The following is a 24,356-nucleotide window of genomic DNA, read 5'->3' on the forward strand; positions in this document are numbered from 1 at the left end:
CTATTATTTTGCCTGTTATAACGTGATCTAAACGCTAGTACCTGCCTTTCACTTGTTTGGTTATTTTGTTCTACGATCATTTTCGCAACTACATCCTTAGAATCAGTAAACGTAGTTGACGCTAAAATTGATTTTACTAGGTCTGAGCGAGTGTTAAGCCGACAAACGTTGACGGTTTGTTCGACTGCCATTTCGTGCGCTTTTTCCTGAGTCATTCCTTCTATAACTAATGATCGTTCTAAAGCATCGGAGAGTTCCTCAACACGTTTAGCGAATTCAGTATGATTATTATTAAAAACTTTTAACGATGCAATTTTTCCTGCAACAACTTTTGAGTTGTCAGGTTTTATTCTACTTTTTAATGCATCTTTTATTTGTTGAATTGTTGTTACTTCATTTGGAATTGCCTCACGCGCTTTCCCTTCTAACTTGGATTTTATAAACGAAATGAAAGTATTTGTCAAATTTTCTTCCATCAAATCTTCTATCAAAACTATTTTATCTATAAAGGATGCAAGTGAAAGCGGATCGCCGCTGTAGTTTTCTCTAATTATGGATGCACACATAGTAATAAAAGTTTTCTTTTGTTCTGGAGTCGCCATTGTTGGTTGTTCTTCGCTAATTGTGTCTAAATTATTATTGTGGAGTGAATTGGAAAATCCAGGGAAATCCTCAAGAAAAGATACGTGACTTTTTTTAATAATACTAGCTTTGTAAGCTGAAGTTGTCGATGCGTCAGATAATTCTTCCTCAGTGTCAAAATCCGAACTTGATTCGCTTTCTTGTATTAATTCAGAAAGATCTTTGGGTATTTTTATATTGCAGTTAATTCTAGAAAAACATTTAGTGAGTTGTTCTCTGCACTTTGACAAACTTTCGATTATTGAACTAGGCTTATCTCGATTTTCAAAATATGAATTTACTTGTATTATGATTTGGTTATAGCTTTTAATTAAAGCATCTTCATATTCTATTGATTTTTTCGCTGAGATAGATCGGTTATTTAAAACTCGTTTAGTAACTTTAGTGAAATTAGAGCGTAAATTTTTGAAATTGGAATCAAAATCTGACATTTGACAACTGACATCTGAAAACTTTATTACATTTATTGAAAATGTTTACCTCCGTGGCAGAAAAAAAAAAAAATGTTTCATAAAAAAAATTCGGAAAAATGTTAAAACTAACGCTGTAGGCACTGTTTATATAAGAATGAATTTGAAACTATTCATTCGCTCAGTAATTGTGGTTTGTAATTTAAAAAAAATTTTTTTTTTTTTTTTGTTTAAAAATCAGAGAATATTCGAAATATTCAAAATCGATGAGTTAATTGGTAAATCGTAAAGATTCGCATATTCGAAAGGCACTGTATTTAAGACTTATTTTGTAAATGCAAGTGAATGTTGAAATATTTTAACCGCACTGTATTCGTTTAATAATGCAAAGAGAAAAAACTGTTGGGATATTTGAAAGACACTGTATATAATACACAGTTTGAAAAGAGTCGCAAATGTAAGATATGTTGAAATATTTGGAATACACTGTATTCGTGTGATGCTTCGAAGGAATTGTTAACTATTTGAATGGCACTGTATTTGTTGCAAAAAAAAATATGTAAATGTTTAGACATCTATGATGCTTAATTTCCGAAGAAATAATTGGAAAAAGAGAAAAGTAAGCTTTCACCGATAAAATAAATTTTCACCATTACCCTGATTGACTGTAACCCGTCTATGTTGATATTTAAAGTCAATGAGAATTTTTCAAAATTGATTAGGTTTGAATAACTATCGCAAAATTTTGGCGAAAAGATTTGATATTTTTGGTATTATACATATAAAATTGATGTATAATTTGCGTTTCAAAAAGGTTTTAAAAAATGTATAAATTTGAAAAAATATTTTTTTTCGATTGTATTTATTACGAAGCAGTGTTCGCATTTAAAATAAAAAAATTCCAGTTCCATATTAATGTTCGAAAAAGAAAGAATATAGTAATATATGCGTGATAATATGCATGTGATGGCCGTATATTTGAAATTATATTTAATGTGCATTCGAATTTTTGGCGATATTTAAATGTTTATATGTTTATATTTCAATATAATTGTTTTATGTATGTAAGTAATTTGAAAAATTCAATTTCTTAATTTAATTAGTTTAACATGTTATTGTCTTTAAAGTAGAAAAAGTATGTTGCTACATGCGTAGTAAACAAATGTTTAAGAAAAGTATGTTTATAATCAAAAGTGTCAAATTGTGTTGCTACATGCGTAGTAAACAAATGTTTAAGAAAAGTATGTTTATAATCAAAAGTGTCAAATTGTGTTGCTACATGCGTAGTAAACAAATGTTTAAGAAAAGTATGTTTATAATCAAAAGTGTCAAATTGTGTTGCTACATGCGAAGGCTACATGTGTATTACGAAAAATTGTTGCTAAGTTTATAGTATACATGTATATATATTGACAAAGCCAAACTACCTACGTATGTACAAAGTTAAAATTTTATATACGTATATATTATGGTACTGTACCACCTTTTTTCTGCTTTGCTTGCTGCCTTTGCTTGTATACTGCTGAAATTCGTTGTTGGTGTTGTCTTCCGTTGCTGCCGTTACCCACTGATGCTTTTTCTGCTTCTTTGCCTCTCATTCTTGCTTCTGTCTTTTAGCTTCTTTTGCTTTCTCGAATTTTTGTGGATGAGTAAATGGCTTGGGGTTATATTTAACCGCTATTAACGGTGCTCTGTAAAGGCGTCACAGGTGGTTGTGTTTTTAATATCACCGTTATGGCATGGTACAGCCGATTAAAAACTAAATTTTTGTTCATATATACATGTGTATATGTATGTATGTTCCAGCCCATCACAACTTTCTAACACTTCTTTATATTTTCAAAAATGTATATATGTATATTTTCTTTTATATGTATTTTAAATGTAAATTTTTGGGTAAAAGTCCACTTTTCGTTGTAGTTTTGGTTTTTTTTTTTGAAATTTTATAATTTTTGTAGTTTTTCTTTTGATATATATATTTGTTTGTACTTTTTAGAAATTTTGTAATTTTTTTTGTAGACTTTTTGTAATTTTGTAGAATTTTCTTTGTAGTCTTTTTATAATGTTATAACTTTTTTTTTTTGTATTTTTTTGAAATTTTATATTTTTTTTTTTTTTTGGAATTTTATATATTTTTGTATTTTTTTGTAATTTTTCGTAAAGTTTTGAAATTATCTTACTTCGAGTAATTTTCTTTTTTGCATATATTTTATGAATTTTGCAAACAAATTTTCTTCATATTGGCACAACCACCACGCACTTTATCGTCGCAACCACCACGCACATATTCTTCCAGATTTTATTTTTAATTATGCTGCTTTTGTAGTGCAGGGAATTTTTTCCTTCCCCGACGCCAGTTTTTGCCGCAGGCATGGCCACGGTCGCCATGTAAGACGACCATCGTCACGGTCGCCATGTAAGATGACCATCGTGGTCATCTTTATTCTTGCGTCGTAGTTGACGCAGGTTATCGCCCAAACGCCTTAACGCAACTTAAGTAAGGCACACAATACTAATTGCGTAGACTTCTCGCACATACACTGCTTCTAATACCAAAACAAGAAACTGATGAACTTTACTTTTTAAATATAGTCTTTTTAAAATATTTTATTTGTTGAATATAAAAATGTTCACAAACTTAGAAAATTTAATATATATGTATTTATATATATATATGTGAGCTGCTGAAAACTTTTTGCTTCTTTTCAAGTTGAATGCGCGAAATTAATTGGCGTCATTCAAAGTGACGTTTATGAAGGTAACCCTCATGGTGAGTGATTGGTGTGGTCAAAAAAATTGACGTGGTTAATATTTAATGATTGATGTTATGGTCACTCAACACTTATCATAAGGGTTGCCTTACACAATTCCTTATTCCGTAAAAAGCCAGTTTAACGAAGGCAACTTCAAAAAACTGATATACAGTAATTTTTCTGCTAGTCAATGAATCATTATATTTTTAAGAGTGACTTAATTCAAATTTAATGTTTGTCCTACACATTTTAATCTTAACATAATTATTTGATTAAATTTTATTCTATTTTTAATTATTTATTTTATCGGCCCTAGCAAGCCAAGATTAATGGGGTTGCTGGTTTTTTGATTACTTATTTGCATTACTTTTAAGATTTGATGTATTTGATACCTCTATTTTATTGTTTCCCCACGCATTTATATTTTTGATAATTTTGCTGTTGTACTATAAAATAAGTCTTATTGTACTAATGTTTAGTTAGTAAATAAATAAATAAACAAAATAAAATTTTTGATATAAGTAGTGAAGTACTACTTTGGGTGTGCTACATCAATAAATTTAATTAAATTTCAGTTGTTTTAAATTTTTAATATCAAAACTAAATTTTTTCATCAATTTACACATACATACACTTATTTACTTACAGTTGAATTGCCGAGTGTTTTTGCATTGTGTTTTTGCTGCTGATAGGCATCAGTTTTAATAGCGTAATTGTTTTTATTTGCGTGTACACCTCATTTATATTTTTTTTGGTGTAACAGCTGTTTGCGCGGTTTATTCAGTGTTATCAAAGTGCATCTCAAACTGCTCATACAGCGTATCCCCATCTAACAGCTATTTTCAAACAGTTTTTATTTTTCTATATAACCCGCGGTGCTATTTTTCAATTAATCAACTTACTCTCACTATTTAATTAATTTCTTTTTTCCACCTCTTTATTTATATTAAAATGTCTTGCCAATATGCGAAATTGTCTGATAAAAAGTGAATCCCATCCCTTGGTGTCATGCCGACTTTGCGATGGGCTAGCCCATATGAAGTGTGCTGTGTTTGTCAGCAAGAGTAGTTGACGCACTCAACGATAGTGATAAAGGCGTTCGTTGGGCTTGTTTGAAATGTAGACCAAGTGAGATTGATCTTTTTTAAGTTTTCAAACAAGCTCGCGATGGGTTCTCTGAAATAGGCAGAGAAATCGCCGCACTGTCGAAGAAATTCATTCAATATGAAAACTTATTTAAGTCTCTCAAATAACCGAATGACATAACTAACATAACTAACTTAAACATTCCACATAACAATTGTAATGCTACAAGTGCTTCCTCAAGTCCTCCGACATTTGATGCCGTTGCTGAAGCTACTGCACCCATAGTTATTTCACCCCCAACTCTCGAATTAATAAATCTGGCATCCCCAAGTCCCTTAACAACTCAGACATCTTCGTCCAAGGTTTCTTTAATAAAACTTAAAAAGTCTTCTATAAAAAGTAATCAGGAACCCCATAACCCTTTTACGGAGTCCGATTCGCCGACTAGTAAAAATTAATTTTTTTGTCAAGATTTGATAAAGACACTACAGAAGAGACCTGAAACCGTACATCATCACTAAGCTTAAATTTGAAAACGCGACAGTTCGAAAATTCAATTCAAATATCCTAGAGATATTTCGTCTTTTAGGGTAGATGTATCCGCACAACATTTTCAAACTATATTAAATAATTGGTCGCCTGTTGCTTTTGTGAGGGAATTCGAGCGTAGTCGTAACACTAATATCCTAAGCCTTGCTACACTTCCTCATAATAATATTGCATTTAAACACTAAACTAGTTAACAGAATTGTATTTGAAATCATTTGATTGTAATTACACCATTATCGCTTTGACTGAAACTTGGCTAAAACTTCATGTATGTATTTAACTCAGAGATTATTTGCCAAGATTACCAAATATACAGAAATGACCGCTTGAACATAATTGGAGGCCGAGTTTTGCTTGCGGTACATTCTTTTCTACCTTCAGCTGAGGTTAATTTACCCGTCATCGATTCCACAGAATTCAAATGCATTAGAATCAAGCTCGAAATGGGTTGTGTCTATATTGCCGTATGCTATATGCTGCCCAATGTTGAAGCCCATTGATTCGATGATAGTAAGGTGACTTGAATCTCCATATATTATGGACCATATCTGACCAGGATATTGTACCTATTTCTGCAAAATTTTCCAAGAACGGTTTTTTTGTCCGAAATACTGCACTTTGCCTTAAACAGATACATTTTATTCCAAATATGTTCAGAAGGACCCTTGATTTGGTGTTTTTTGACGAAACATCAAAATGTACTCTCAGCCGGGGTGAACCTCTAACTGTACCTGAAGACCCATCCTTCCTTGGAAATAGCATACGAATTCGAAAGAAATTCTCTGAGTAGCGTTGTCTCTAAGACGACTCTAGTTTCAGATTTGACTTTACGAAGGCTAATTTTAGCAAACTTTATCTACAGTAGCTTGGCCCAAATACGGTGTACATATTGATACAAATGATTCTGACTTTTAAGCCATCATTTACGGTATTTTGGAAAAACACTTACCTAATCGAAAACGTGTGTCTACTGAACCAGCCCAAATACAGAAATCGCGGTTCTTCAAATTATTCAAAAGGTCGGGCTCCTACTCCGACTATTTGCAGTACTCTATTTTGCGTCGTAAATATTTTGAATTAAACAAAAAGTGCTATAATAATACCATCATCTGCAAGATGAAAAGGAAAATAACTTGCAGTCCGAAAGCCTTCTATGATTTCTTTAACTCTAAACGTAGGGCTAGGGGGTTTCCCTCTGCTTTAAAAAACCAGGAAGATTTGTCTAGCAAGGATCAAGATATTGCTAATTTCTTTGCAGTTTTTCAAGGCCAACTATTCCGCTGAACTTAATTCTTTTTCAAATGAATATCCACTTTAACTTAACTCACTTAACACAATTAATATTCCAGCAATCTGTCACGATGCAGTTTTTTTTATATTTAACATCTTTGAAGGAATCTCACAAGTACGGTCCTGATTTAATTCCCACTTGCTTTCTTAAAAAATGTGCTGAACTCATTTATCAGCCTCTAACTGATTTATTCAATCTGTCCCTAAAACGTGGAGTTTTTCCTTCTGCTTCGAAGGAATCTTTTCTCATACCCCTCTACAAAAACGGGTAGTAGGTCGTGGGTGGAAAACTATCGAGGAATTGCAAAGTTGTCGGTCATCCCAAAGTTGTTTGAAGCTAACGTTACCAATCAGCTAACTTTTTCCATTTATGCTTTGATGCAGAACCGCAACACGGATTCTGTAAAGGCAAATCTACCATTACAGACCTACTTGAATTCACAGCTCATGTTTCTGGATTTAGAGAAAATCTTCACACCGATGTTATTTATACTGATTTCAGTAAAGCATTTGACAAAGTATCCCACTCCTTACTTATCTACAAGTTGGATCGGCTTGGCTTCCAACCTGGTCTCACCCAGTGGATCTTGTCGTATCTCTGCGGTCGAACGCAAAAAGTTATTTTTAAAAATTCTCTTTCAAATGTCATCGATGTTGCCTCTGGCGTTCCACAGGGCAGTCACTTGGTCCAATTCTATTCTTACTATAAAATATTCAAAAATCTTAATGTATGCCGATGATGTACAACTTTTTAGGCCTTACGCGTTTATCGAAGAACGTCCTTGCTTCAAGCGGATTAAACTGCCTAGTTACTTGGTGCAACGTAGATTCAATGCCGCTGAACCTCAATAAATGCAAATTCATGTGCCTTTCTAGAAGATCTTTGCAGTAGCTTCTTACGTAATTAATAATTTTTGTCTTCTATCAGTAAACTATTTTATGGACTTGGGAGTCACGGTAGATGCTACACTTAGTTTCAACCTTCATATTAATGCTATATCGAGTTCATGCAGATAGACTTTGCACACAAATGGCGGCAATGAAACCAATTATTTAATAATTTGGGAAAAATTTAAACAACGTGACATCAGGAGGGACAAGGCGACAGCTGTTTCGATTATACCTTGTAAATCTCTTCAAAGCCTTTTCTCCCGGGAGTGGGAGTCGAACTCGCACCCCTACGATAGTTGAAATGGTTGTAAACGCATTCAGCTACGTCATGCCTGTTGTGAAGTCTTTCCCAGTTGCCTTCTTTATGCATATTTTAATCTTTTACACATTGCATACTTCGTATGCAATTATGTGTTAAAGCTATGCTTGGTACGGCGGTTTTCAAAGAAACTTTGGTTTTTGTTGCTGTTTTCGTTCTATTTATAGAACTACAACGAATTAACCAATTTTGTCTGTTTGTATGATTTTTTTTTTAATAATCGGGGATTGCCCATATTGCTTTTTTTTTTTAAATGTATGAAAACATTTATTTGAAGCAATTTTTTAATTTTATAATTTATTTAATAATTTGGGAAAAATTTAAACAACGTGACATCAGGACGGACAAGGCGACAGCTGTTTCGATTATACCTTGTAAATCTCTTCAAAGCCTTTTCTCCCGGGAGTGGGAGTCGAACTCGCACCCCTACGATAGTTGAAATGGTTGTAAACGCATTCAGCTACGTCATGCCTGTTGTGAAGTCTTTCCCAATTGCCTTCTTTATGCATATTTTAATCTTTTACACATTGCATACTTCGTATGCAATTATGTGTTAAAGCTATGCTTGGTACGGCGGTTTTCAAAGAAACTTTGGTTTTTGTTGCTGTTTTCGTTCTATTTATAGAACTACAACGAATTAACCAATTTTGTCTGTTTGTATGATTTTTTTTTTTTTTTTTTTAATAATCGGGGATTGCCCATATTGCTTTTTTTTTTTTTTTTAAATGTATGAAAACATTTATTTGAAGCAATTTTTTAATTTTATAATTTATTTAATAATTTGGGAAAAATTTAAACAACGTGACATCAGGACGGACAAGGCGACAGCTGTTTCGATTATACCTTGTAAATCTCTTCAAAGCCTTTTCTCCCGGGAGTGGGAGTCGAACTCGCACCCCTACGATAGTTGAAATGGTTGTAAACGCATTCAGCTACGTCATGCCTGTTGTGAAGTCTTTCCCAATTGCCTTCTTTATGCATATTTTAATCTTTTACACATTGCATACTTCGTATGCAATTATGTGTTAAAGCTATGCTTGGTACGGCGGTTTTCAAAGAAACTTTGGTTTTTGTTGCTGTTTTCGTTCTATTTATAGAACTACAACGAATTATCCAATTTTGTCTGTTTGTATGATTTTTTTTTTTTTTTAATAATCGGGGATTGCCCATATTGCTTTTTTTTTAAATGTATGAAAACATTTATTTGAAGCAATTTTTTAATTTTATAATTTATTTAATAATTTGGGAAAAATTTAAACAACGTGACATCAGGACGGACAAGGCGACAGCTGTTTCGATTATACCTTATAAATCTCTTCAAAGCCTTTTCTCCCGGGAGTGGGAGTCGAACTCGCACCCCTACGATAGTTGAAATGGTTGTAAACGCATTCAGCTACGTCATGCCTGTTGTGAAGTCTTTCCCAATTGCCTTCTTTATGCATATTTTAATCTTTTACACATTGCATACTTCGTATGCAATTATGTGTTAAAGCTATGCTTGGTACGGCGGTTTTCAAAGAAACTTTGGTTTTTGTTGCTGTTTTCGTTCTATTTATAGAACTACAACGAATTAACCAATTTTGTCTGTTTGTATGATTTTTTTTTTTTTTTTAATAATCGGGGATTGCCCATATTGCTTTTTTTTTTTTTTAAATGTATGAAAACATTTATTTGAAGCAATTTTTTAATTTTATAATTTATTTAATAATTTGGGAAAAATTTAAACAACGTGACATCAGGACGGACAAGGCGACAGCTGTTTCGATTATACCTTGTAAATCTCTTCAAAGCCTTTTCTCCCGGGAGTGGGAGTCGAACTCGCACCTCTACGATAGTTGAAATGGTTGTAAACGCATTCAGCTACGTCATGCCTGTTGTGAAGTCTTTCCCAATTGCCTTCTTTATGCATATTTTAATCTTTTACACATTGCATACTTCGTATGCAATTATGTGTTAAAGCTATGCTTGGTACGGCGGTTTTCAAAGAAACTTTGGTTTTTGTTGCTGTTTTCGTTCTATTTATAGAACTACAACGAATTAACCAATTTTGTCTGTTTGTATGATTTTTTTTTTTTTTTTTTTAATAATCGGGGATTGCCCATATTGCTTTTTTTTTTTTTTAAATGTATGAAAACATTTATTTGAAGCAATTTTTTAATTTTATAATTTATTTAATAATTTGGGGAAAATTTAAACAACGTGACATCAGGACGGACAAGGCGACAGCTGTTTCGATTATACCTTGTAAATCTCTTCAAAGCCTTTTCTCCCGGGAGTGGGAGTCGAACTCGCACCCCTACGATAGTTGAAATGGTTGTAAACGCATTCAGCTACGTCATGCCTGTTGTGAAGTCTTTCCCAATTGCCTTCTTTATGCATATTTTAATCTTTTACACATTGCATACCTCGTATGCAATTATGTGTTAAAGCTATGCTTGGTACGGCGGTTTTCAAAGAAACTTTGGTTTTTGTTGCTGTTTTCGTTCTATTTATAGAACTACAACGAATTAACCAATTTTGTCTGTTTGTATGATTTTTTTTTTTTTAATAATCGGGGATTGCCCATATTGCTTTTTTTTTTTTTAAATGTATGAAAACATTTATTTGAAGCAATTTTTTAATTTTATAATTTATTTAATAATTTGGGAAAAATTTAAACAACGTGACATCAGGACGGACAAGGCGACAGCTGTTTCGATTATACCTTGTAAATCTCTTCAAAGCCTTTTCTCCCGGGAGTGGGAGTCGAACTCGCACCCCTACGATAGTTGAAATGGTTGTAAACGCATTCAGCTACGTCATGCCTGTTGTGAAGTCTTTCCCAATTGCCTTCTTTATGCATATTTTAATCTTTTACACATTGCATACTTCGTATGCAATTATGTGTTAAAGCTATGCTTGGTACGGCGGTTTTCAAAGAAACTTTGGTTTTTGTTGCTGTTTTCGTTCTATTTATAGAACTACAACGAATTAACCAATTTTGTCTGTTTGTATGATTTTTTTTTTTAATAATCGGGGATTGCCCATATAAAAAAAATAAAAAAAAAATCATACAAACAGACAAAATTGGTTAATTCGTTGTAGTTCTATAAATAGAACGAAAACAGCAACAAAAACCAAAGTTTCTTTGAAAACCGCCGTACCAAGCATAGCTTTAACACATAATTGCATACGAAGTATGCAATGTGTAAAAGATTAAAATATGCATAAAGAAGGCAATTGGGAAAGACTTCACAACAGGCATGACGTAGCTGAATGCGTTTACAACCATTTCAACTATCGTAGGGGTGCGAGTTCGGCTCCCACTCCCGGGAGAAAAGGCTTTGAAGAGATTTACAAGGTATAATCGAAACAGCTGTCGCCTTGTCCGTCCTGATGTCACGTTGTTTAAATTTTTCCCAAATTATTAAATAAATTAAAAAATTAAAAAATTGCTTCAAATAAATGTCTTCATACATTTAAAAAAAAAAAAAAAAAGCAATATGGGCAATCCCCGATTATTAAAAAAAAAAAAAAAAAAGAAACCAATTATGTTTTTCGAAAAGAAATAAAAACAAGATAATTAGTGTTATACGAAGAAATATGTATAATAATTATAAACTGTCTTTATTTCGTTGATATGGATTAATAAAATATCACAATAAAGGAATTTAGGAACTTACGTTTTTTTTTTTTGATTTTGAATATCCAAAGTCGAACACTGGACCCGCCACCACCCAGCGGGTCAGGGGGTCAAAATATACCGCGGTAGGTATGCCTGTCGTAAGAGGCGACAAAAATACCAGATTCATGGGGCTGTGTAGCGCAACCCTTCAAGTTGGCAGCGCAATATATAGCTTCTCCAAACTCAATTGTCAACCTCACCTATCCGCGGCGAATCCTGTTTCACTAATAGACGAGGTTCTGGCGACCCCAAGCTCCTCATGAAACTTGGGGTGGGGAGGGAGGCATGACCCGAAGGCCTAATGTGGCCACATAAATCGTTCCCGAGATGGTCGGGCTAGCACCTTAATGGTGTTGTGGCACCGGAGCGTACCGGATCTGTATCCGGCAAAGGACCATCACATCGATAACACCCCCAAAGCCGTCGGTGAGCAAACTTATCGCTACAACAACAACAACAACAACGCTGGATCCGTTGGTGATTCGTTGGCAGCCAAACTAAATCAGCCCCGACGACAACTTCCAAATCGCCACCGAACCTCGAATTTTCTCTCTTAGCGAAAGAAAATGCTGGATAAAGAGGACGATTAGAAGTTAGCCGTTGCTTGCTGACAAACTTAAAAATAGTTAAGTCGAGGGTGGCTACCCGGTAGGAAATTAATTAGGCCTAAACATGCCGGCCCCTTTGCCATGGGCAATATTAGAAATGCCAACACCAGCCGGTTCAACGTTTGACTTGAAATGATGCAATGAACATTAAATTGAAAAAGGGAAAAATCTACCATACGAAGTTATGAAATGACCATTTGCATGAATTAAAATTTTACAATTTGAAAATTTGAGGATTTGAGAACAGCAAACTTGACTTACGAAACTAGTCAACTAAAATTTGTACATATTTAAAAATTTGAAATTTAAATAACAAATTTAAAGAGACAATTCGTAAATAATGAAAGATGTTGTTGCTGCGAGCCTGTCGTGGAACGGGAAATGACCAAACCGAATATGGTCGCTTGAAGAAGCAGGTTGCTCTCATCAGCTTGACTAAGCTCTTTCCGCGTGTACGGTGTGCTGTTCGCAGACCGCCAACTGCCTCATTTTGCTCCAGTTCCTCTTGCTCCAGTTCCTCTTTCTCGATCGGACTCGTCGTCGTGGCGTTTTGACTACTCCCTTGGATACGATATGGTTCACCCTCTATATGTAGCGTGGTGTGACGTTTCTCACCACAATAGGGACAGCGAGCGGAGCTCGGACAGATCTCCATACGGAGGAAGGGCGACAGACAATTCGGTCAGTACTTATGGATGAATACCACACGCAATCTTTCTTCTGGTCCCTTGACTCGGTATCGGGGCCTGATGCCATGATTGCTGCTGCAGATGCGGCATGGTATTGGAAATGCGTCCGAAACATTTTCGGACCTCTTTCGTGCTGCGACAAAGAGAAACCTTCTGTAATGAAAAGGAGCGTTTTAACTGATATAAAAAATGAATTTTAAAGTAGAGGCGACGGATGGTTGATGAGCATGGATTCGAAGGGTTTTGTAAACTAATCTCCGGATTCCTTCGGTGGTAGTCAGACCAGTTTCACGATTGGTCTGATGATTAGTCCTTTCTCGGTCCGAACTTTCACTACTCGGACGCAATTGTCCGAACCGCGATGTATATCGACGACTCGGCCAACTCGCCATTCGTTTGGAGGTACGTTATCTTCACGGATCACGACGAGATCATCCGCTTTCATGTCCGGCTGCTGTCGCTTCCACTTAGTCCTCTTCTGCAGTTCCATAAGGTGTTCGTTCTTCCATCGTTGACAGAATGAATGATGCAATGCTTTCTTCTTTTGCCATCGGTTGATCACTGATGCTGGATTCTCGCTAACCTCAATCTCCGGAGGAGATAACAGGGGAGGGCCTATAATAAAGTGTCCATGAGTCAACGGTTCTAAGCTCGATGGGTTATTTGAAGCGGGACTAAGAGGTCTTGAGTTAAGACAAGCCTTAATTCTACATAAAAGTGTCGAAAACTCCCCAGACGTGTATTTGAGTCCAGCTGCTACTTTTCGAAAATGGGTTTTAAAGCTCTTCATGCCAGCCTCCCATAAGCCCCCTATGTAAGGAGCTGATGCGGGTATGAAATGCCAAGAAAGCTCTGGATAGAAGTATTTCGAAAGAAGTGTAGTACGAGAATCAGATAGAAGAGCCTTAAATTCAGCCTTAAAAGATCTTGAGACTCCAAAGAAATTAGTTCCGTTGTCTGAATATATGTTTTTAGGACATCCCCTACGCGAAATAGATCTAGAAAAGGCTGCTAGAAAGGTGGCAGTGCTAAGGTTATTTGTGGGTTCTAGATCGTTAGTGACGACTGTTTCCATCATTTCGGCCAAAAGTACTGCTCAACACAATTCCAAGCGCGGAAGAGATATCGTTTTCACTGGAGCTACTCAAGTCTTGGCTAACAGCAGATTTATGTGGACATCCTCTCCTTCTTCCTCGCGCATATAAATGGCTGCCGCGTAGACCTTTTCAGAGGCGTCACAAAACCCGTGGAGTTCCATTTTGTAGGCTGGAGAAAACTTAACCCATCGTGGGATACGGATGTTGTCAATTGCAGAATAATCCGTGGAGAATTTACGCCAACACCCTAATGTGGTCGAAGACACTTGTTCATCCCAACCTGTTCCCTCTAACCAGACATTTTGCATCAACATTTTCGCTACTATAATTATTGGAGCTAGCCATCCGAGAGGATCGCATAGTTTCGCGATGGCCGACAGAGTCTTACGTTTTGTCACTTCTTGGCATTGATCGAGGTCTGTAGCGGTGAAATAGAGCTGGCCTGAACAGGCATTCCACCGGATGCCGAGGGCTTCCTCTGCTGATGGACGAATATTTGACAATACATCTTCTCGATGTCGCTATTAAAGACGAATTTGAACAGTCTCCATCTAAGAATCAAGATCGTAAGGTCGTTTTTAAGGATGGGACCGGGTAGCAGAGTGTCGTTCAAATTCACACTATTGTCCGAGGGACACGTAGCATTAAACACAACTCTCACCTTCGTAGAAGTGCTTTCTGGCTTGATTACCGCATGATAGGGTAGGTAGTAGGACTCGGACGGATTTTCGGACAAGCTTGGTCGGATTTCATACATATGACCTATATTCTATATATATATATATATACATACATGGTCTATATGACCCATATTCTTTAAGGACTCTCGTATACTCCTCTCGTAAAGAGGGGTTCCTTGGGATATCTTCCAATTCCCAAAATGCTGCCAGTTGTTGATCCAAATAGATCTCATTGTAAAAAGACACACAGGATGTCGCCTCTTTGTTTGCGTTGGTCCGCCCCGTAAGTATCCATCCGATTACTGTTTCCTGGCGAGAAGATTACTTGTAAAGTCCTTCCGAATCCCCTCCAACATGATTTGCGGACAGACATCACCTCCAAGCACAAGATCAACTTCTTCGTTCGCAAAGAATCTGCTGTGTTCTAGTTTAATTACCGGGAAGTTTCGTTGGATAGCCGGTTCAATATCGACGTTTGGCAGATTGCCTGTCAATTGAGGTAACACTAAAGCCGTAGTGCTGATGGATACCGTTGTGTCAATGGGTGAGCCTATACGGATAGGGCAGGCTAGGTTGGAATGAGCAGACACCGTATTGTTGATACCTGGCACTGTAGCGTTCACTTTTTTCGCTGGAAGCCCGATACTTCGGCGAAGCCGCTCCGTAATAAATGAACACTCGGAGCCGGAGTCTATTAAGAATCGGGCCGAGTATACGGTATCACTATATCGCAGGTGGATTTGAGCAGTTCCCAGTAGGATCCCTTTATGTGTGTTCGAAAAACACGATTGGACTTGACTCGTAGAGTCACTGTTGCTCTGAGTGCGACTATGTTCCGAAGTGGTCCGTTTGGAAGTAGTTCCAGTACCACTCGACGTTGAACTCGCAGATCCCTGTTTGGCCGAAAAGGTTGCCTGAACTGGATTCAAATGCAGGAGAGTGTGATGTCGCGCTTGGCAAGGTGAACAGTTGTAGGCGCTGTTGCATTTCGCAACACCATGTCTGGAAGACAAACAGTTCAGAAAAAAATTGTTCCTTCTCACATGCTTACTGCGATCAGACGGAGTCATCTTTAGGAAGCGTGAGCAGGATCGAATATGGTAAGCGTCACGACTGCAGAGTTTGCATTTCGCATTTGATACGCTTGCCTGAAAAGCAGAGCTGGGTAAATTCAATTCCATTACATTACCCATTACATTCCTCAGTAATTGGAAAAAGTAATCAATTCCTTTCCTCCACGGCAAAGGAATTGATTACATTTCAATTCCTCAAAAAAAAATACAAAAAGTAATTTCGTTTTTTGAGGCTCAAGTACAAAAAATGTTTTGCTTGTAATTGAAAAAAAAAATACTTTGCTCAAATGTAATTTCTGCCCCAGTACTTTCGAAAGGAATTGCAAATGTAAATGCAAATTTTCCAATTACATTACAAGGAATTGAAAAAGACTTTCAAATTTCCCATTCCATTCCTCAAAGGAATTGCGAAAGTAATTGAAAAACTACAAGTGTATAGGAACTTATGCGGGTTATGTGGGTGACTTTTCGGGTCACACTTTTCATTATTTCATCAGATTTTTCTTTTGAGTGGGAACTGGTAAGGGATCTCCTCTCCTTCCACCGCTATCAAAGGGTAGTGGCTATAGGTAAGCAGCATACTTTTTAATTCTCTTTGATTCATTCAGCTGGCATAACGTAAATACCTATAATGTTCCGGAAAACTTTTTTCTCGTATTCTTGATCTTTTGATCCATCAATAGTTGCCTCTTCTGAACCATATTGTAATAAATAATATTAAAGCAGACAATGACAAATCGTCCGTATAAACGTATAAAATCTCAGAAGCATTTGAGGTGAAGTGTAGCTAAGGTATAGCGGCACCAGGTGCTACTAAATTTCTCAATGCCAAATGCTCTTATATTTAAAAGTTTGCGTAGAAATGATGCATCGCTTCGGCTCCTTGTTTGAAAAGTTTAGTGGTCAGATGTTCTTCTGTGCCTCATTGATTTTAAGTCGGGATATTTGCATTTCCACCTCCTCACAGTACGATGTTGTCCTCGCTTTTGGCAATAAGGCGTTACGCAAAATTTGTGAGTTTTTAAGTAATGGTATCCCCATTATTCCAGGGGCTGAAACTGTTATTCCTTTTATAATATAAGATGATAGTGTCCGCATCACGAACATGATGTTGCTGGAGGAAGTCGTTCCAAACCTCCAAAGCCAAGGCGCGAACGCGAAGTTCGAGGTGGTGGATAAAGCGCAAATTTCCACGGTAACAAATCTCCACGGTAATATACCGGCACAGGATTGGACATTGGGATCTATACATTGATTTCCGTTGTGCTGCAATATCACCAGGCTCAGCGCTATGATTCGAGCTCACCTGATATATGTTTAAAAATTAATTAAAAGATTCTGTAAAGTCCTTATCTAACCCAAAAAAACACAATGATAACACAGGCCAACAGCATCTTTGACCCAGAAACCGGACTATATACTTTCGAAGGATTTTCATGCTATGAGTCGAAATCTGGCCTCAAAATTTCTCTATCAGCTCTGGTTTTCGAGATGTCCTAACCTAAAAGTGCCTAACCCCTAGAAACCACCTCTACCACACCACAAAATTTCAAAATGCGATATCTCAGGGAAAAAATATTTAAGCAAACTCAACGCCATTTGAAAGAAGAAGACTTGTATTTAAAGATGGCATCCTTTAATATTGGTGAAAGAAAACATCTGCAAGACTCCATAACCTCAAATATGGGCAAAAACGGTGTTTTTTGCACTTTTAGGTTAGGATATCTCGAAAACCAGAGCTGTTAGAGCAATTCTAAACCTTCAGAGCATCATAAACCTTCGAAAATATACAGTCCGGTATCTGGGTCTGAATGTTGGTTAAATTTTGTCGGCCTGTGTAATTTATCCATCGCCTTTGGCGATACAACTCTTGTGACTCGAAGAGATGCGTGAGCGGTTTTTGCCGGTATTTTTTAATGCCGGAATTTTTAATTCCCCGGATGAGGTGAATATAGACACAAACACGACGTGTGACCCGTTACCATTGCCGCACAGAGGTTGAAGAAGCCATGAAAAGAGCCAAACCTTCTAATTCAATAGGTCTAAATGGAGTAGTCATGCCAATGCTAAAACATCTTGGCACTGAGGAAGAAAGCTATCTGACGCACGTTTTCGAGCCTGGGAAACCGGCTAACGAAGGTGAGTTATAACGACCGGTATTACTCTGTTCGCCAGTAGCGAAGACATTAGAAACTTTCCTGCTCCGTTTAGTGCGAATCTTCGCCTAGCCACTCATCAGCATGGCTTCCGCAAAATATATAGCACTACCAGCACTGTCAAAATCTTTTGACACAGTCAACCACGGTACTATACTCCAAGATATAGAAGATTCACCCTTTCTCCTTTGTATAAAAACATAAACTGTAAATTATCCGAACCTAGCCGGCCAAATCCACGGTCACTGTTTTGCGACGTGGAATATTAGACGTTGACGTCGATGGTGTTGCGTTACCGATTGTCAGCCATTAAAATATCTTAGGAGCAACATTCGGTCACACTCTCACCTTCAAGAAGTATGCCATCGAAGTTGTATCTAAAGTACAAATCCGCACCAAAATCCTCAAATCGCTTGCCAGTAGCACTTGGGGAAAAGATGAAGAAGCATTGCTAGCCACGTACAAAGCAATTGGCCGGCCATTCAACAGAAAATCTAAACTACGATGATACAATCTTACCATAACCCTCCTCATATATGGCGAGAAGAAATGAATTGCAAGTCACTGAAGACAGTGCTTGTGTTTTAAAAACATTTTCTTATGGTCCAAAAAGTTACAATGGCCTCATAAGATCACCACTTGAATCGCAAAAATATTTTTTACACTAAGAATTCTTCAATTACTTTTGCAATTCCTTTGAGGAATGGGAAATTCGAAAGTAATTTTTCCATTCCTTGTAATGTAATTGGAAAATTTTCAATTACATTTCCAATTCCTTTCCAAAGTACTTGGGCAGAAATGACATTTGAACAAAGTATTTTTTTCTCAATTACAAACAAACATTTTTTTGTACTTGAGCCTCAAAAAACGAAATTACTTTTGGAATTTTTTTTTTTGAGGAATTGAAATGTAATCAATTACTTTGTTGTGGAGGAAAGGAATTGATTACTTTCCTCAAGTACATGTAATGGGGAATCGACGGGTACTGATTACCTAAAGTAATCATTACTACCCAGCTCTGCTGAAAAGTATTTAATTTTTTGCAACTCCCCTCGTTATGTGTGCTATTTCAACAGTTTTTTCTTTGTGATTTACAAAGATATCTTTACCATTTCTATATTCTTATACTAGTATATTTTCACCTTTCTATAAAAAATGACTTGCATTTTCAAAAACTGTCAGGTAAAAAGCGAATCCGTACATTTTGTCTCTTGCTGGCTTTGCAATGGGCTCGCCCATGGAAAGTGCGCGGGACTGACGGGTAGAGTTGTTGACACTGTCAGTGATGGGGAGAAGGGAGTACGTTGGTCATGCATTAAATGCAGATCAACTGAGGTAGACCTATTTAAACTGTTTAGACAAACACGAAATGCGTTTTCTGAAATTGCTAAAGAATTTTCCATAATCACGGAAAAGTTCAATCAATACGATAGCTTGTTCAAATCCTTCAAGTGTTTGGATGAGTTACCGCATTGTTTAAATAGAAATAAAGACAACCGCGATAATACACAAAAACACTCTGAAGACTCACCTAACGCTTTGAATCTTAATCCTGCTCAGAACTTAATCTTCCGCAAGTGAAGCTCATAGACTTGGCTTCCCCTAATCCGCAAGCTGTGGTTCCATCCACTTCTAAAGCCGCGGAAAAAACCTTAGAGTCTCAAACTGTAACTTCTGAAACTGTAACTTCTCAATCTGTGACTTCTTATTCAGAAGCACCGGCTAAGAAGCTGGTTGTAGTCCCGCTCAAAAAATCGATTTTTGTATCTCGCTTTAACAAAGACACTTCCGTTGAGTATATCAAGTCTTATGTCACTTCGAAAATTAAGGCTGACGGCATAACTTAAAGAAAATTTAAATTTAATTACGAAAGAAACATTTCTTCATTTAGAATTGATTTTTATTCAAAAGATTTTGATAAACTTTTGGACAGCGCATTTGTGCATAAGACTATTGAGATTACTCAAAATGTAGCAACAATTCCTCCTCAAAGTTCCGATCCAAAAAACTTAATTTAACATCTTGCTTAAGCATTTACTATCAAAACGTTAGAGGCTTATATACTAAATTAACTGACTTATATTTGAAAACCATTCACTGTAACTATAATATTATTGCTTTTACCGAAACATGGCTGAAACCCAATGTTTTAAATTCCGAAATTTTTTGCGGTGAGTATCAGACCTATAGAAATGATCGCTTAAATAGGACCGGAGGTGGTGTCTTGCTAGTTGTACATTCTTCAATTCCATCTGAAGATATTAATTTAGCCGAAGTTGATTCCATCGAGTTTAAATGCATCCGAATCTTACTAGGCCGGGGTCATATTTACTTAGCCGTTTGCTATATTCCACCGTCTTCTGATCTATCAGTGTATATGCACCATATTTCACTGTTACAATCATTCAATTCGATGATAAAGCCCATGGACTCAATGATTGTTTTAGGCGACTTTAACCTGCCACATATATCTTGGAATACCGTTGATCGCAATATTTTCCCCGTATCATTCAAGATGCATAACAATGACTTTTTGGATGGAATTCCTGATCTTTGCCTTAATAAGATCAACTTCTTTCCGAATAAGTATGGAAAATTCTTAGACTTAGCATTTGTTGACGACATACCTAAATTCTCTATAAATCGGTGTGAACCTATTGTTTTTCCAGAAGATGTTTACCATCCTTCTCTTGAGATAACTTACGAAATCATAAGCAACGAAGTCGGCTGCACTAACAAAACGTGTCTCTACCAGATGCTTTGATTTTTCCAAAACTAATTTCAACAATTTAAGTAAAGAGCTTTCTGAGATATCGTGGCCTCGATATAAAGAGGATGTAGAGGAAAACGTTTTACATTTTAATAAAACCATTTATACTTTATTTGAAAAACATGTGCCCAAACGCACATGCTCGTACATTGAACCAGTGCAAGCCTGGTTTACTAAAGATTTAAAAGCTTTAAAAAATAAGAAATCACGTTTATTCATTCTCATTATGCACAGAACGCTATTTTCGTCATAAGTATTTTGAACTTAATAAAAAGTGTTATAAAGCTTACATATGTAAAATTTAAAGTAACATTATTTGCCATGATTATTTGTTATGATTTCGTAAATTCTAAACACAGAACTAACGGGTTTCCTTCTGTCATGAAGTTTAGAAATAGCATTTCCAGCAACAATCAAGAGATTGTAAACTTCTTCGCTCAATTCTTTCACTCTAATTACTCTGCTGTAGTTGATCCATCACCTACAAATTATCCGTATGAGCTCCACTCTAGTAACTCAATATATGCCCCACATTTTCTGCCTGAAGATGTTCTACTACATCTAAAGACCCTAAAAGAATCCTTCAAATACGGTCCCGATTTGATCCCAACATGTTTTCTTAAAAAATGTGCGGAATACATTTACCAGCGCCTTACTGATCTATTTAACCTCTCTTTAAAAAATGGCATTTTCCCAACGGCTTTGAAGGAATCTTTTCTTATCCCACTCCATAAAAAAGGAAGCAAGTCGTCTATTGAAAACTATCGTGGAATAGCAAAACTCTCCGCTATCCCTAAGCTTTTCGAAGCAATCGTTACTAATCACCTTACATTTTCGATTTTTACATTGATAGATAGTTCTCAGCATGGCTTTTGTAGAGCCAAATCAACCACAACCAATTTGCTTCAATTTACAATTCACGTCTTTAATGGGTTTAGAAACAATCATCATACCGACGTTATATACACTGATTTCAGCAAAGCATTCGACAAAGTACGCCACTCATTACTTGTTTATAAACTCGAATTACTTGGTTTTCAACCTGGCCTAACTCGCTGGATCTCCTCCTATCTTTGCGATAGAACTCAAAGAGTCATTTTTAAAAACATTTGTTCGAATGTCATCGATGTTCTATCCGGTGTGCCTCAGGGCAGCCATCTCGGTCCTATTCTGTTCTTGATCTTTATAAACGATGTTTCAACAACTATAAAATATTCTAAAATTTTTACGTATGCCGACGACGTAAAACTTTTTAAGTCATACGCGTCGGTTGAAGAACGTTCTGTACTCCAGGCGGATTTAAATCGTTTAGTTACTTGGTGTAAAGCGAATTTTATGCCTCTCAACATAGAAAAATGTAAATCTATGTGTTTTTCACGTGGGAACATACAGCCAGCTTCCTACACAATTAATGGCCAAACTCTGGAAAGCGTTGATGTTTTTGTCGACTTGGGAGTGACAATGAATTGCAAACTTAGTTTCAACCCTCATATTAATGCCACAGTCAATAAAGCGAGAGGAGTTTTAGCATTTGTGAAAAGATGGGCAAAAGAGTTTAGTGATCCTTACGTTACAAATACTTTTTTACATCATTGGTGAGGCTGATATTAGAATATGGATCGATAATTTGGAATTCGCGTTATCAAGTTCATGTGGATAGACCAGAATCAATTCAAAAACAGTTTTTACTTTTCGCCTTGGGAAATCTTCAATGGGACTCTCCGTATAATCTTCCTCCTTACACTAATCGATTACAACTAATAAATCTTCCTACACTTGCAAGTCGTACAGAAATGCTAGGGGTACTATTTATGGCTAGACTTTTAAATGGATCAATTTCAAGCCCATTTCTTTTGAACGAAGTAAACTTGAATGTTCCATGCCGAGTTTCAAGGCATTATAAACCTATAATTCTTAAACAATGCAGAAGCAATTTCCAACTACACGAACCTTTTCTATGTTTGTGTGAAGATTATAACTCTCACTCGACAATAATTGATGTTACGGACTCGCTCTTTGCCATAAAAAAAGACGGTTCTATCTTCTCTTAATAAAAAAAATATATATATATTTATACTTTTAGTCTATTGTATTTTATGAATCTATATTTCTCAGCTGATGAGTTTCTCTGTAGCTGAGCGGTTTTAGATCTCGGCGCTTAAGAAGCCACTGCCTCTCAAAGACTCGGTAACAAAAAAATTATAAATAACACATAAATAAGAATTATGAGACAAAAAAAAAGTACGTATGAATTAAAAAAAAAAAGCAAAAACAGGATTAGCCTGGTTTCATCGGGCCACTTGAGGGCGGTGCGCTGCCACAACGTCCGAGAAAAAAAAAAATCCCGAAATAACTAACAAAAATCTAGAACTATTAGTATGATAAACTAAATAAGTGAGCAGAAAAAAGAAAAAAACTCGAAATTTAGGTACAAAAATATTTATTTATTATTTCAAAAATATCACAAATTATTTGAAAAATAATTGCACACTTTTAAAATAAATACCGGTAACAATGTATATTTAAAAATTCCTTTTTGAGTTTTCGAGATTTGCAGTACTAATTTCGGGATTTGCAGTCCTACTTCGAAGTTGCTCACCACCCACCACTATAATGTAGATACGAGAATTCGCCGTGTTTTGTTTTCTTCTTTTATTTCGTTTTTCTTGCACTTGTTTTTAATAATGCGATCGCAAATCGCTATTATTATAATGTTTATAAATTAAAACGCTTATAATTATCGAAATAAACGCGGCGCGAGTGATTTTGTATACAAACAAATTATGTGATAATTAATTAGTTGAATTGAATTTATATTGCAGCGCTGTGTTGTTGTTATTAATTAAAAAGAATATAAACAGTGTCCAATGGGCAATTTTGGCTTCGTATTTGTGGCACCGATGAGAAAGAAAACAATACAAGTTTGAAGTCCGTAAATTTTAGAGGTAAAAATTTGAGAAAATTCCCAATTTGGACACTAGTTCACATATTTATCAAGGAATTAATTTTGAAAAGGTTTAAAAAAATTCACTGCACAATAGGTAAATTATCACTTTTTGTTTTGTTTATGTTCGTTCGGACGGACAATATAAAAATGGAGCGAGCCGAAGAGTTTTTCAAGTATTGGAAAAGAAAGAAAAAAAAAATGCAAAATTACTCGCGCACAAACGAAAAAATTATTATTATAATAAATTTTTTTTTTAACTCCACGAAAATCAGTTTTAATATGGTTATATTTATTTTATTATATAATTGAATATTGCACAATATAAAGAAAAACTCACCCGTTTTTTATTTTTTGGTGTATGTTGGGATAAGATGAATAAGTATGTACGTATGTTTGTAAGATATTTGGCACCTGTTGGCTTAAATTTTCCTTGATATCGAAGCTCTTTTTTGTATGTGAAATTACTTGTTCATAGTGTTTATACATAGAAATAAAAAATAAAAAAAATTATAAACTGTCTTTATTTCGTCGATATGGATTATTAATATATCACAATAAAGGAATTTAGGAACTTACGTTTTCTTGTATATTGAATATCCAAAGTCGAACCCTGGATCAGTTTGTGATTCGTTGGCAGGCAAACTAAATCAGCCCCGACGGCAAATTCCAAATCGCCACCGAACCTCGAATTTTCTCTCTTATCGAAAGAAAATGCTGGATCAGGAGGACGAT

This window comes from Eurosta solidaginis, chromosome 1 (genome assembly GCF_040869045.1).
Source record: "Eurosta solidaginis isolate ZX-2024a chromosome 1, ASM4086904v1, whole genome shotgun sequence".
NCBI lineage: Eukaryota > Metazoa > Arthropoda > Insecta > Diptera > Tephritidae > Eurosta > Eurosta solidaginis.